We start from the raw sequence: 13,807 nt of genomic DNA, 5'->3' as shown, positions 1-13,807 counted from the left end.
TTCTATTGGGTTCAGATTCGAGCTTTGCGATGGTAAGGGAAGATGTTGGAAAGCAGATTGACGCTTATTGAACCAATTTAGAACACTTCTACTATTGTGTACAGTTGCATTATCGTCCATATAACATCACAAGATGTACTTGAACTATTAATATGTCCGGGTCTTAGCTTTTTTCTCCCCGCTTGACTTTTTGAGCTCTTCTGCCACTATATCATTGCATTATCGTCATTGAAGTGTACATCACCTTTTAAATGATAATGTAACATTACAGGATACACTTTATTTATCAATATGTTCAGGTTTGCTTGGCTCTTTGTTTTCCCGTTTCGCTTTTTGAACTCTTCTGCCACTATATAGCTGCATTATCGTCATTGAAGTGTACGTCATCTTTTAAATGATAATGTAACAATGCAGGATGCAGTACCACTATGTTCAGGTTTGCATGGCTCTTTGCTTTCCCGCTTCGCTTTTTAAACTCTTCTGCCACTATATAGTTACATTATCGTCATTGAAGTGTACATCACCTTTTAAATGATAATGTAACATTACAGGATACACTTTAACTACCAATATGTTCAGGTTTGCTGGGCTCTTTGTTTTCCCTCTTCGCTTTTTGAACTTTTCTGCCACTATATAGTTGCATTATCGTCATTGAAGTGTGCATCACCTTTTAAATGATAATACAACATTACAGGATGCATTTCAACTACCAATATGCCCAGGTGTTGTATGTTTTTTTTGTTTTTCAGGTACGATACGGTACTTCTAATTGCGTCACACTAGAGCTGCACAATGGGTAATTGGCGCCGGTCTAGGAAAATCCATGAGGTTGATCAGGAGACAACATACAAATGTCACATTTCAGTTTATAGGAAGGACATTCGCACCTCATTTATCCACAGGTGATAATTTTGACCTGAACAAGAGCAAAAACATCAGTACTTCCCTTTCATACCAGCATAATACGCCCCATATCATAATACTTCCTCTAGACCCTTGAACGCTAGCCAGAATTTAACAAAATCTATCTCGGGTTTCTAATTTATTGACCAGTGTGTGTAAATATATTATGTTAAACGTAAGATATTTTTGTCTTAAAATACACTATACTACAAATATATTAAATACATAATCCCAAGAAACTGAAGCGTTAATGTATTATTTGGTTAAAAACTTCATTCTTCACGAAAATATATAAATTGGAAAAAAAAGTCGACATGATTCAAGTGCTGAAAAACTGGCGCCCATTTGCAAGACTTGACAGACGTGAATGAGCAGAAACGAAAGGGCGCCTCGTTTTGAGAGCTTGAAACATGGCGACTGTTATTTCCAATTTCTATATTTTTGAAGCGAATGATGTTTCTAACCAAGTAATCAAGTATTATAACAAATATATAAATCTTAAATTCACTGGACTTATGGTGAGGAAGAAAGCAGAGTGGAAAACGACTCTAAAGAAGGCCTTGGCCTTCAAAGGGCTGTCGAGTCAATCAAGAAGAAAAAGAAGAAAAATATATATTAGATTTTTCTTCATAAAATGTATTAGTTTATATATATATTATGAAATATTTATATATCCATTATGAAATATTTATATCTTTATAATGAAATATTTATATACATCATATTAGTTATATCTATTATCAATCATATATATATATATATTAATTCGGTGTTCATAAAAAGTTTTTAACCTTTTATGTGTTACGTATTTTTAGTGAATGTTATTTACTAAAAGTATAATAACAGAAATACGTTAGTTTTATTTTCAAAAATAAATTACAATACAAATAAATATTATTACCAACATAATAAGTGTAATTTTTGCTATAAAGAATTTTTGAATTGGTAAAAATATAACCAAGAAAATTATATTATTATGCTCAAAATACATTAAATAAAAAAATATATTAGTTTTATCTTTTAAAATATATGAAGCTGAAAACAAAAATTAAAAAAATATTATTTTCGCTCTAACCGTGACTTTTTTCTTACGCTTGACTCACGTTTTGTTTAGTTTTATTTTACGTCCTCTCGCTCATACAAAACCTATAATCCTTTTCCTTTCAACAGAAACAGATCTAACTAAAAATATGATGAAAAAAATCTTGAGAAAGATTTATTTTTACGAGAAAAATGCGTTTCACTTTTATCTGAAGAAAGTAACGTTTGGAGGATGTTTTAGTACAAACACCATTAAGTGTAGGTAGAACTTTTTCACGCATGAAGGCTAAACGTTAAGGCGTAGGTGCCAGACTACCGATTGATAAATGTTTTTTTTCCCTCCGCACTGCTTTAAAGAGTTTATGTCAAAGTAAAAAGGGATATTTGTGTTAGAAGTATCTTTAAAAGTGTTAAAAAGGATTTATTATGGAGAGAAGGGATTTTCTCTCTCTTAATTTATAAAGTTTTTTTTTAGAACTTCGATAGCTCTGGCTTTTGACAGAGATATTCTTTTTGTCAAAGTTTAAATAAATATAAAAAATAAAACTTTTGTTTTCATGGCAATTAGTTAATTGCTAAAAATAATTATTAGCAGTGTAATGATTAATCCTTCTTGTATATAGTGTATGGTTAATATGGTTAATATCAATGTGTATGGTTTAAATGTTTAATATGAATGTGAAGAATGGATAGAATTAATTTTACGCGATACATTTTGATTATCTACAATTATTAGTGGTTGATAATTTCGATAATTTGAATTCAATTTTATCGAATACGTGCAGTGTGCATAACATTTGTAGCTCTGAAATTCAACAGAGAGATTCTTTCAGTCAAAATTAATTCATATATAAAGAAATAAAACTTATAAATAATATTAATGTGATGAATGGGTAGAATGTATTTTGCGTGATACATTGTGGTTATCTACAACCATTAGTGGTTGATAATTTCGATAATTTCAATCTAATTTTATCGAATGCGTGCAGTGTGCATAACATTTGTAGTTTTGAAATTCAAGAGAGAGATTTTTTCAGTCAAAATTAATTCGTATATAAGGAAATAAAACTTCTGCTTTTATTGTAATTAGTTAAATATTAAAGACAATTGTTAGTTAATTGCTAAAAATAATTCTTAGTGTAAAATTATTCCTTTTTGTCTATAGTGCATTTCAATGGTTAATATCAATGTGAAGAATGGATAGAATGTATTTTACATGATACATTGTGGTTATCTACAACCATTAGTGGTTGATAATTTCTACAATTTTAATTCAATTTCATCGAATACGTGCAGTGTGCATAACATTTGTAGTTCTGAAATTCAACAGAGAGATTCTTTCAGTCAAGATTAATTCATATATAAAGAAATAAAACTACTGTTTTTATTGTAATTAGTTAATTATTAAAGACAATTGTTAGTTAATTGCTAAAAATAATTCTTAGCAGTGTAAAATTATTCCTTTTTGTCTATAGTGCATTTCAATGGTTAATATTAATGTGAAGAATGGATAGAATGTATTTTACGTGATACATTGTGGCTATCTACAACCATTAGTGGTTGATAATTTCTACAATTTTAATTCAGTTTTATCGAATACGTGCAGTGTGCATAACATTTGTAGTTCTGAAATTCAACAGAAAAATTCTATTAGTCAAAATTAATTCATAAATGAAAAATAAAACTTTTCTTCTTTCTTTAATTAGTTAATTATTAAGAACAATTGCTAGTTAATTGCTAAAAAGAATTGTTAGCTAATTGCTAAAAATAATTGTTAGCAGTGCAAAATTAATCATTTTTGTCTATAGTGCATTTAAATGGTTGATATCAATGCGAAGAATGGATAGAATGAATTTTATGTGATACGTGGTGGTTATCTACAATTATTAGCGCTAGATAATTTCCACAATTTTAATCCAATTTTATAGAATATGTATAGTGTGCATAACATTTATTGCTCAGCGATTTTACAGAATGATTCTTTTAGTTAACGTTTAAATAAATATGAAACGAAACTTTCGTTTTCATTGTAATTTGTTATTTGTAAAAATAATTTTCAGCGGTGAAAAAATTAAACCTTTTTGTATATAGTGCATTTTAAGGGTTAAAATCAATGAGAATAATGGAAAGAATGATTTTGATTTGATACGTTTTGGTTATCTACATTTATTAGCGTAGATAATATATATAATTTTAAACCAATTTTATTGAATATGTAACAGTGTGCATGACATTTACAGGTATGAGATTCGAACGAAATATTCTTTTAGTCAAAGTTTAATCAAATATAAAAGCGAAACTTTTGTTTTCATTGTAATTAGTTAATTGCTAAGAATTGTCAGCAGTGTAAAGTTAAACCTTTTTGTATATAGTGCATTTTAATGGTTAAAATCAATGAGATGAGTGATTTTGATTTGATACGTAGTAGTTATCTATAATTAGTAGTGGTTGATAATTTATACAATCTTGATTCAATTTTATAGAATATATAACAGCGTGCATAACACTTGTGAAGTTCATGTTCCTTATAAAAATTTTCTTTTTTAGAAAAAGGAAAAAAAGCAAGCATTTAACATTTCTCAGAAATAATTTTCTTTTAATACTAACTTCCATATATATCTAAAATGAGTAACGAAGCATGTCTGGTAAAAGTATATATAATACTTAAGCAGCTGTTACAATACTTCAGCTGATATAAAATAGAGCATTCAATATTGATCTAGATAAATTTTCTAAGTTTCTTTTCATAATAACTGGAAGTTGAAGCATCTATATATTAAATGTAAACACAAATTTGATAACATAATGGAATGATTACACGTCTATTAAAGAATAGTACTTAAATCGATTTTAAGAGGCAAATAATAACGGCGCTAAAAGAATCAGACAATCGGAAATAAAATCGAATTAACTATTGCGAAACAACACTGCACCTGCGTTAATATGAAGGAGTTATTTATAAATCTATTTATTGGCAGATAATAGTTTTATGATTTATTGGTTTGATGTTTTTATTTTTGAGCTACAAAATTTTTATTCGCAACTTGACGCAATGAAGGAAATCATGGATCCGTAAAATTCCAAATGAAATCAAATCAAGCTCAAATTAAAAAGCATGGTCAAACATTTTGGTTGGGTTTCATATTTTGTACCATTATGGTTTTTTGAATAAGATGTGACCCCACGTCCAAGCTTTCTTCCGATCAAAAAGAGATGTTGCAGTATCAATTTTCCAAATTTAATACAAGTTTTGATACTGGACATTTTTGATATTGTTGAAATTTTCAGGGTTCATTCTTTATGGAAAACTATTAGACGCATGCTTTTTTTCGATTTTTTTTTCTTTTGAAATTTTAGTGAGGGGTTGGTGAGGGGAAAAACATATCGATTTACACATAGCAATACTTTTTGTTCCAAGAGTTAACCATGGCGTTACCACTTATTCGCATTCAACATATAGTATTCAACTACTACATCAACATTAACTACTTATCTTAGACTTATATTAGACTCTTATAGTTTAATATAAGTATAGTCTAATATCTATCTAATGCAAGTATAGAGTCATTATACTTATATTAGACTCTTGACACAACGTTCAAAGCTCTAAGGAATAAGGGTTATTTTAGCTTTTAAACCAACAAAATCTACTTTTGCCGACAGTGGACAGCAAATATCTATATACATATTGTCGTCGTAGGCTATTAAGGCAAGGGGAATGCGATTGGTCTTGTTTTTCAGTGGCGATATCTATGGCTAAGAATTGGACTTCTCAGACGCATCCATACGTCACACCCGTTTATCGGAAGAACCCATACATTCATCCATTCATTCATCCACAGATCGTAATTTTGTCCTGAACCAGAGAAAGATCTATCTCCAATTAAGTACCCGCAAAGGTATTGATTGTTCATGGAAGCATGGAGGACTTTGTAATCCGACATATTTAACGCGCACCAGTTATAATTTACTACACCGGGAATCTTCGACCGGTTGGATTCGAACTGGATTATAGTGAAGAAAAACAATACAAGCGGGGTGAACTTTGGGCATGACGTTGAAACTTAAAATTGATTCAAAATCAATTACTGCTTATCGCAAAAGGTAAGAAATAAGTTGAAAAAAAGTATAAAGTAAGGCAGAAACAAAATTAATTCCAAGAGAGATCCTTAGTAACCTAGTCAACTTTTATATAACGCAGCCCTGAATATTGAGGGCCATTCCTTGGAAGTTGAACACGGAAAAGAAATTGTAAAGCTGGAAAATGTTTTTAAAAGCACTAGTCCAATGCGGATACAAGCAAATAAATCTAAACCAACTTAGCTGGATTAAAAGTTACTCTTACGATCTGTTATTTTGTTATTAATTAGAAAATATATAATAGTTCTTTTAAAAAATATAATTTTAGTCGGTGCTAAAAATATTCTTAAAAATATTTCTAATCAGAAGTTGTTTAGTATAAAAATCAGTACCCTACTCTCATTAATATTGAAAAACAATTCCCAAATTGTCATTTAGTGTGACCCCCCCCCCTGAGAAGGTAAGACGGGTCAAGACAGGTATTAAACCAGATATTCTCAGTTTTGGAGACCGATGTATTATTCATTAGGGAACAAGGGCTTGAAAAGAGCGGAAGAGGTAGCATTTGTTTTTTATAGCTATAAAACTTGAAATAGCATATACATAAATAGATATAAACTATGATTCTTTGTTTCAACATTTTTCCAAGGTACTTAGCGATTCCAGAAAGGATTTTTAGAGCTTCAAAATATATTCTATACAAGAAGAAACGCTATTACTAAAGGAGCATAAATTAAAATCTTACACAAAACGGTACGCTGCATACCCTCGGCGGAACTCGAACCCGCAATCCCCGGTTTAGGAGACCGATGCCTTATCCATAAGGCTACGAGGGCTTTGAAATCGTGTGAGATGTGGCACAGTTTCTTATAGCTATGAAACTTGAAATAGTACATATTGTAATATATATAAACTAAGATTTTTTGTTTCAATATTTTCCAAAGACACTTAGTGATTTCAGAAATGATTCTCAATGCTTCAAAATATATTATAGGCAATACGAAAAGTTATTACTTATGAAGAATGAAACACTGTACAAAAACTTACGTTTTATACCCTCGGCGGGACTCGAACCCGCAATCCCCGGTTTAGGAGACCGATGCCTTATCCATTAGGCCACAAGGGCTTAGAAAGAGAATGAGTATGGCATAGCTTCTTATAGCTATTAAACTTGAAATAGTACATATTGTAAAATATATAAACTATGATTTTTTGTTTCAATATTTTCCAAAAACACTTGTTGATTTCAGAAATGATTCTCAAAGCTTCAAAATATATTATAGGCAATACGAAAAGCTATTACTTATGAAGAATGAAACACTATACAAATACTTACGTTTTATAACCTCAGCGGAACGCGAACCCGCAATCCCCGGTTTAGGAGACCGATGCCTTATCCATTAGGCCACGAGGGCTTAGAAAGCGAATGAGATGTGGCACAGTTTCTTATAGCAATGAAACTTGAAATAGTACATATTGTAAAATATATAAACTAAGATTTTTTGTTTCAATATTTTCCAAAGACACATAGTGATTTCAGAAATGATTCGCAATGCTTCAAAATATATTATAGGCAATACGAAAAGCTATTACTTTAGAAGAATGAAACACTGTACAAAAACTTACGTTTTATACCCTCGGCGGGACTCGAACCCGCAATCCCCGGTTTAGGAGACCGATGCCTTATCCATTAGGCCACGAGGGCTTAGAAAGCGATTGAGATGTGGCATAGTTTCTTATAGCTATGAAACTTGAAATAGTACATATTGTAAAATATGTAAACTATGATTTTTTGTTTCAATATTTTCCAAAGACACTTAGTGATTTCAGAAATAAGTTTCAAAGCTTCAAAATATATTATAGGCAATACGAAAAGCTATTACTTATGAAGAATGAAACACTGTACAAAACTTCCGTTTTATACCCTCGGTGGGACTCGAACCCGCAATCCCCGGCTTAGGAGACCGATGCCTTATCCATTAGGCCGCAAGGGCTTAGAAAGCGAATGAGATGTGGCATAGCTTCTTATAGCTATTAAACTTGAAATAGTACATATTGTAAAATATATAAGCTATGAATTTTTGTTTCAATATTTTCCAAAAACACTTGTTGATTTCATAAATGATTCTCAAAGCTTCAAAATATATTATAGGCAATACGAAAAGCTATTACTTATGGACAATGAAGTACTGTGCAAACGCTTAGGTTTTATACCCTCGGCGGGACTCGAACTTTTAACTTTTAAGCCATGAAACCTGAAATAGCGCGTATATAGTATTGTTATATATATATATATATATAGGGATAAAAACAATTATTTTTGTTTCAATATTTTCCAAAGGTACTTAGTGAATTCAGATAGAATTTTCATGGCTTCAAAATATATTATAGGCAATACGAAAAGCTATTACTTCTGAAGAATGAATTTCGATGGATTGAAAAAACTTAATTTTTATACCCTAGGCGAGACTCGAACCCGCAAACCCCGGTTTTGGAGACCGATGCCTTATCCATTGGAACACGAGGGCTCTCGAGGATAAGGAGTTGTGGCATATGTTCATTTTTGCTATGAAACTCTAAATATCATAACAAATTATTATTTAAATATATACTGCGTTTTTTTTCTGCTTCAACAATTTCCAAAGGTATTTAGTGAATTAGGAAAGAATCGTTAGAACTTCAAAATAGATTATATGTAATACAAAACGCTATTAATTATGAAGAAAAAATTACAATCTATTCTAAAAACAAGCACTCCATACACATACATTCATTCCCATACATTTCGTTTCTTTTCTACCTCCATAGTATTCATTGATGCATTATGCATATACTGGTTCTAGAATGTATTGAGTCGATCAAATATGTCGAAAAATACGTATAGGATTAAATATCTGAAAATACACGTTTGAATACACGTTAAGCATTCATTCATACCAAACTTGATGCTTTCCCAAGTTTTTCCCCCTCATATATAGAATTCAACGCAAGCAGCCTCCAGTCATGGTTCTGAAATTAAAATTTTATAGATTTTTTCAAAATACCTAACAAGTCTTATTTTATTATTTATTTTTTCGATTTGACATGCAGTTCTTAAGATATCTCCATTTGAGTCAATGTGAACTCCATTATAATACAGAGCCGAAATTCATAAATCTGTAGATCATTTTTCTGGTAAATTCAAATCAGCAATAAAGAATGGGGATTCCTTTTTAAGAGTTTGAAGTTTTCTAGTCTTAATCCTGTGGTAGGTCAAGTTTGGTTTTATTGAATGCAGCTCTTAAAATATTTTACATATAAATTTCTAATTTTTGATTCAATGCGCATTTCTGCAGATATTTGATCATTTCCTTTTTACATGCCTTATATAATAAACATATTTCATTTAATAATATCGGTTATTTTAAAAATGTTTCATTTTAGCTAGAAATTAAATTATCTTAGGTTCTTTGAGGTCTAAAGAAATAGAACGATACCGACGAAACTATCACATTATATAGAATTCTTTATCCATATTTGACAGTGAAACATGGAATTTCTTTTATTCATAAGTCAGGCTTACTTTAATACTTTTCCACGAAAAGAAAACCATGAAGGGTGTTAAAGGTTTAGACTTCTATTCGAATATGTTGTTTGTTTAAGTTGTTTCAATTTTTAGAAATGATTTCTGGTTAAAAATTAAATTTTTTAAAATGATTTTTGGTTGCTTACAAAAATGCTAAGTGCATAATTAATGTTTCCCCGGATTTGATTTGATTTTATAACTGTAGTTGTACAGCCGACCCACTTTTTGGGTTTACGACCACTAATGCTCAACTCTGTAACCTTGTAATTTTGAACCCAATTCTGAAAACAAAGGAACTCCTAGATCAAGTATTGGGGTAAACTAGCTGACTTTCTGATGGAACAAACGCGCATTTTGTTACATAACGCGGAAGACCACGAGAACCTCCCACGGTTAGCCTGACGGCTAGGGGACTCTAATCCACGATCCGTCTACCACTGAGGATATTTCACGTCAGCACTGTAATCGGTACAAGCCGAATGTGAAATTCGTATCGACTGGGATTCCAATCCGGTTCACCTCATTGGAAGGCGGAAGCTCTATCCCCTGTGCCATCGTGGCTCTTTCCTCGGATTTGAAGTTTTTCAAGATCAGTAATGTCAATATTATCTGCAAAAAACATCAAGAGCCGTAGTAGCTCAGGATATAGTGCGCTCTCCTCCCAGCGGGGTGAGCCAAGTTGAATCCCTGCGGCGGCTGGTTGATAAAAAATTCAGCACCTGGCTCGCATCGACAAAAATTCTGATGTAAAATATCTTCAGTGGTAGACGTATCATGGACTAGAGTCCCCTTGCCGTCAGATTAACAGTGGGAGGTTTTCATGGTTTCTCTCACCATGTAATGCAAATGCAGGTTAGTTTCATCTAAACGTCCTCTACGAAGACTAATTTCTCCTAATACTTGATCAATGAGTTCCCTTGTCTTCTAAATTGGGTTCAAAATTACAAAGCTACGGAGTTAAACATTGATAGTCGTAAACTCAAAATTGCGTCGGCTGTTCAACAACGCTTAAAAAATAAAAACATTAAGATAGGCGGGAAAAATGAAAATTCTGCAATGAAATCTGCTACAAAAAATTACACGATAACAAAATGTAATTTCCCATTGTAAAGATTTTACAAAATAAAATCTTTCAAAGCATTTAACAATCGAGTAAAAGTACTTAAATAATCAATTTGAAACATTTAATTGAAAAGGTGGCATAATGTTGGTATAAGTTTATAGTTTTTTTATCGTTTTTTAAGAGTAAAAAATACGTTTAAAATTACGCTAGTTTATTGTTCAAATGGGTTTTGTAAGTGTATGAAATAAGCTTAAAATGTTTCGATTCATTATGATTTTATTACTGTTATTAATTTACAAGCAATATTTTTTAAAAAAATAATTCTTATCTATATATAATTGCCTAAAAAATACCACGAATAACTTTCAATCAAATGTCTTGATTAATATACACAAAGTTGTATCTTCTAGACTAGTGAGATCAACGAAAGATAATGATAATTGAATAGTATTGGAGGAATTGAATTAAATCGAAATCTTTATTAAATTAAGATACTGGACAATAAATATTTAATTAAAAATGTCTCTTGTTGTTGGTATAGTTTGTAGTTTCCATGGGTTTTTTAAGTCTGAAAAATACGCTTAAAATGTCTCTATTTATTTTGATTTTATTAATCTTATTGACGTAAGCAATATTTTTTAAAAAATAGTCCTTAGATTTATATAATTGGATAAAAAATATCACGAATAACTTTCAATTAATGATCAGATTAATGTGCACAAAGTTGTATTCTTCTAGACTAGTGAGATCAACGTATGATAATGATAATTGAATAATATTGGAGGAATTGAATTAAATAGAAATCTTTATTAAGTAAAGATATTGGACAATAAATATTTAATTAAAAAGGTGGCTTGATGTTGGTATAGTTTGTGGTTTCTATTTGTTTTTTTAAGTCTAAAAAATACGCTTAAAATGTCTCTATTCATTATGATTTAATTACTGTTATTGACTTAAGCAATATTTTTTAAAAAATAATCCTTAGATTTATATAATTGAATAAAAAATTTCATGAATAATTTTCAATTAAATGATCAGATTAATGTACACAAAATTGTATGCTTCTAGACTATAGTGAGATCTACATAGGGTAATGATAATTAAATAGTATTGGAAGAATTGAAGTTAGTTAAAGTATTCAATTAATTAATTGAATTAAATATTTTATTAAGTTAAGATATTAGAGAATATAAAAATACTTTCTCTGAATAAACATGTTTTTTTTTACTGATTTCGATATGCATCGATTTTTTATAACTATGAATCTTGAAATAGTACATATTGTTAAATATATAGACATAAATTATGATTTTTTGTTTCAATATTTCCCAAAGACACTTAGTGATTTCAGAAAGAATTTTTATAGCTTCAAAATATATTATAGGCAGGCAATACAAAACGCTATTACTTATGAAAAACGACTTACGATGCATTACAAAAACTAATCTTAAATACCCTCGGCGGGACTCGAACCCGCAATCCCCGGTTTAGGAGACCGATGCCTTATCCATTAGGCCACGAGGGCTTGCCTCGGGAGGGAGATGTGGCATATGTACATTTCAGCTATGAAACTCGAAATATCATAAACTATTACTTTAAACAAATACTGTGATTTTTTTCATTTTAACAATTACCAAAGGCATTTGGTGCATTAGGAAAAAATCGTTAGAAGTCCAAAATAGATGATATGTAATACGATTCTTAGATTGATACAATTGCATAAAAAAATCGAAAACCCACGAATAACTATCAATCAAATGATCTAATAATCTGCACTAAGTTACATCCTTCTAGACTAGTGAGATTAATATAGGATAATCATAATTAATAGCATTGGTGGAATTGAATCGGATAGTAGTATTTATTAAATTAGGATTTTAGACAATAAACATTTCATTTCACGTTTGCATTAAAAAGGTGGCTTGAAGTTAGTACAGTTTATAGTTTCTATAGTTTTTTTAAGCGTAAAAAATACGTTTAAAATATCTCTGTTCCTTATGATTTTATTACTGTTATTAACTTAGTAATATTTAAGAAAAAATAATTCTCAGACAAATACAATTAGATAAAAAATACCACAAATAATTTTAAATCAAATGACCTGATGCGAAAAGTTGTATTCTTCTAAATATAAGATAATGATAATTGAACATAAGATAATGATAATTGAACATAGGATAATGATAATTGAACGTAGGATAATGATAATTGAACATAGGATAATGATAATTGAACATAGGATAATGATAATTGAACATAGGATAATGATAGGATAATCAACATAGGATAATGATAGTTGAATAGCATTGGTGAAACTGAATTAAATAGAAATATTTATTAAATTAAGATATTAGAGAATACAAAAAATAAACTTTCTCTGAATAAAATTTTTCTTTTTTTTTACTGATTTGGAGATTCTATTCAGAAAAGTATTGGAAGAAGGGAGAGGTTGAAATTGGAAAAATTGTTCCAATAGTTTAGTTAGGGTTGTTAACGAAAATGCCAATTTCAAAATTATTATTTTTCTTTTCTACATATAATACAAAAAATAAACTTTCTCTGAATAAAATTTTTCTTTTTTTTTACTGATTTGGAGATTCTATTCAGAAAAGTATTGGAAGAAGGAAGAGGTTGAAATTGGAAAAATTGTTCCAATAGTATAGTTAGGGTGGTCAACGAAAATGCCAATTTCAAAATTATTATTTTTCTTTGCTACATATAATACATATTTGTGTAACAGATAATAAAAAAAATCATGGAACTTTTTAAAGCAAACATGATGATTTGTAATAATTATTCATGATTTTTTATGTTTAATTTAATATCTTCTTAGGATTTGTTAAGGCATAAGTTACGGTTAAAATATAAAATTTTTGCATCATCTTAAGCTACAAAATAATTTTTATTAGCTGATATATAATCTGAAATAAATTTGTTGAATAAAAGAAAATGATATAAAAATATTTCAAAAGTCTTAATTTAATTTCTTATTTCGGGAAGTCTATTTAACTGGCTTATTACAAATTTTGTATTTTCCTGATTAAGTTCATGTTTTTTTTTATGAACAAAACCATTTCTAAAATCTGGCTAAATATTATTGAGTGCGTGAAATCCACAACAAAGTGTATAAAAAAGTAATAAGCCAGTTTATTTCT

At 29.8% G+C, this 13,807-nt stretch overlaps 1 protein-coding gene and 3 non-coding genes across 4 annotated transcripts in view; all 4 read right to left on the bottom strand.

The window, feature by feature from the left end:
• nan (transient receptor potential cation channel subfamily V member nanchung) overlaps positions 1-13,807 on the bottom strand; it is a 107,977-nt gene that overhangs the window by 58,371 nt on the left and 35,799 nt on the right. The window lies entirely within an intron of this gene.
• TRNAR-CCU (transfer RNA arginine (anticodon CCU)) lies at positions 7,078-7,150 on the bottom strand. The gene has a single exon. It is a non-coding gene; the product is annotated as a tRNA-Arg (tRNA).
• Positions 7,657-7,729, bottom strand: TRNAR-CCU (transfer RNA arginine (anticodon CCU)). Its single transcript has one exon. It is a non-coding gene; the product is annotated as a tRNA-Arg (tRNA).
• TRNAR-CCU (transfer RNA arginine (anticodon CCU)) lies at positions 12,105-12,177 on the bottom strand. Its single transcript has one exon. It is a non-coding gene; the product is annotated as a tRNA-Arg (tRNA).

The sequence above is a fragment of the Parasteatoda tepidariorum genome, chromosome 12, assembly GCF_982258835.1.
Source record: "Parasteatoda tepidariorum strain Cologne lab strain chromosome 12, Ptep-v5.0, whole genome shotgun sequence".
Classification (NCBI taxonomy): Eukaryota; Metazoa; Arthropoda; class Arachnida; order Araneae; family Theridiidae; genus Parasteatoda; species Parasteatoda tepidariorum.
The sequence above is the reverse complement of the archived record's forward strand: the minus strand, read 5'-3'. Positions and strand labels throughout refer to the sequence as shown.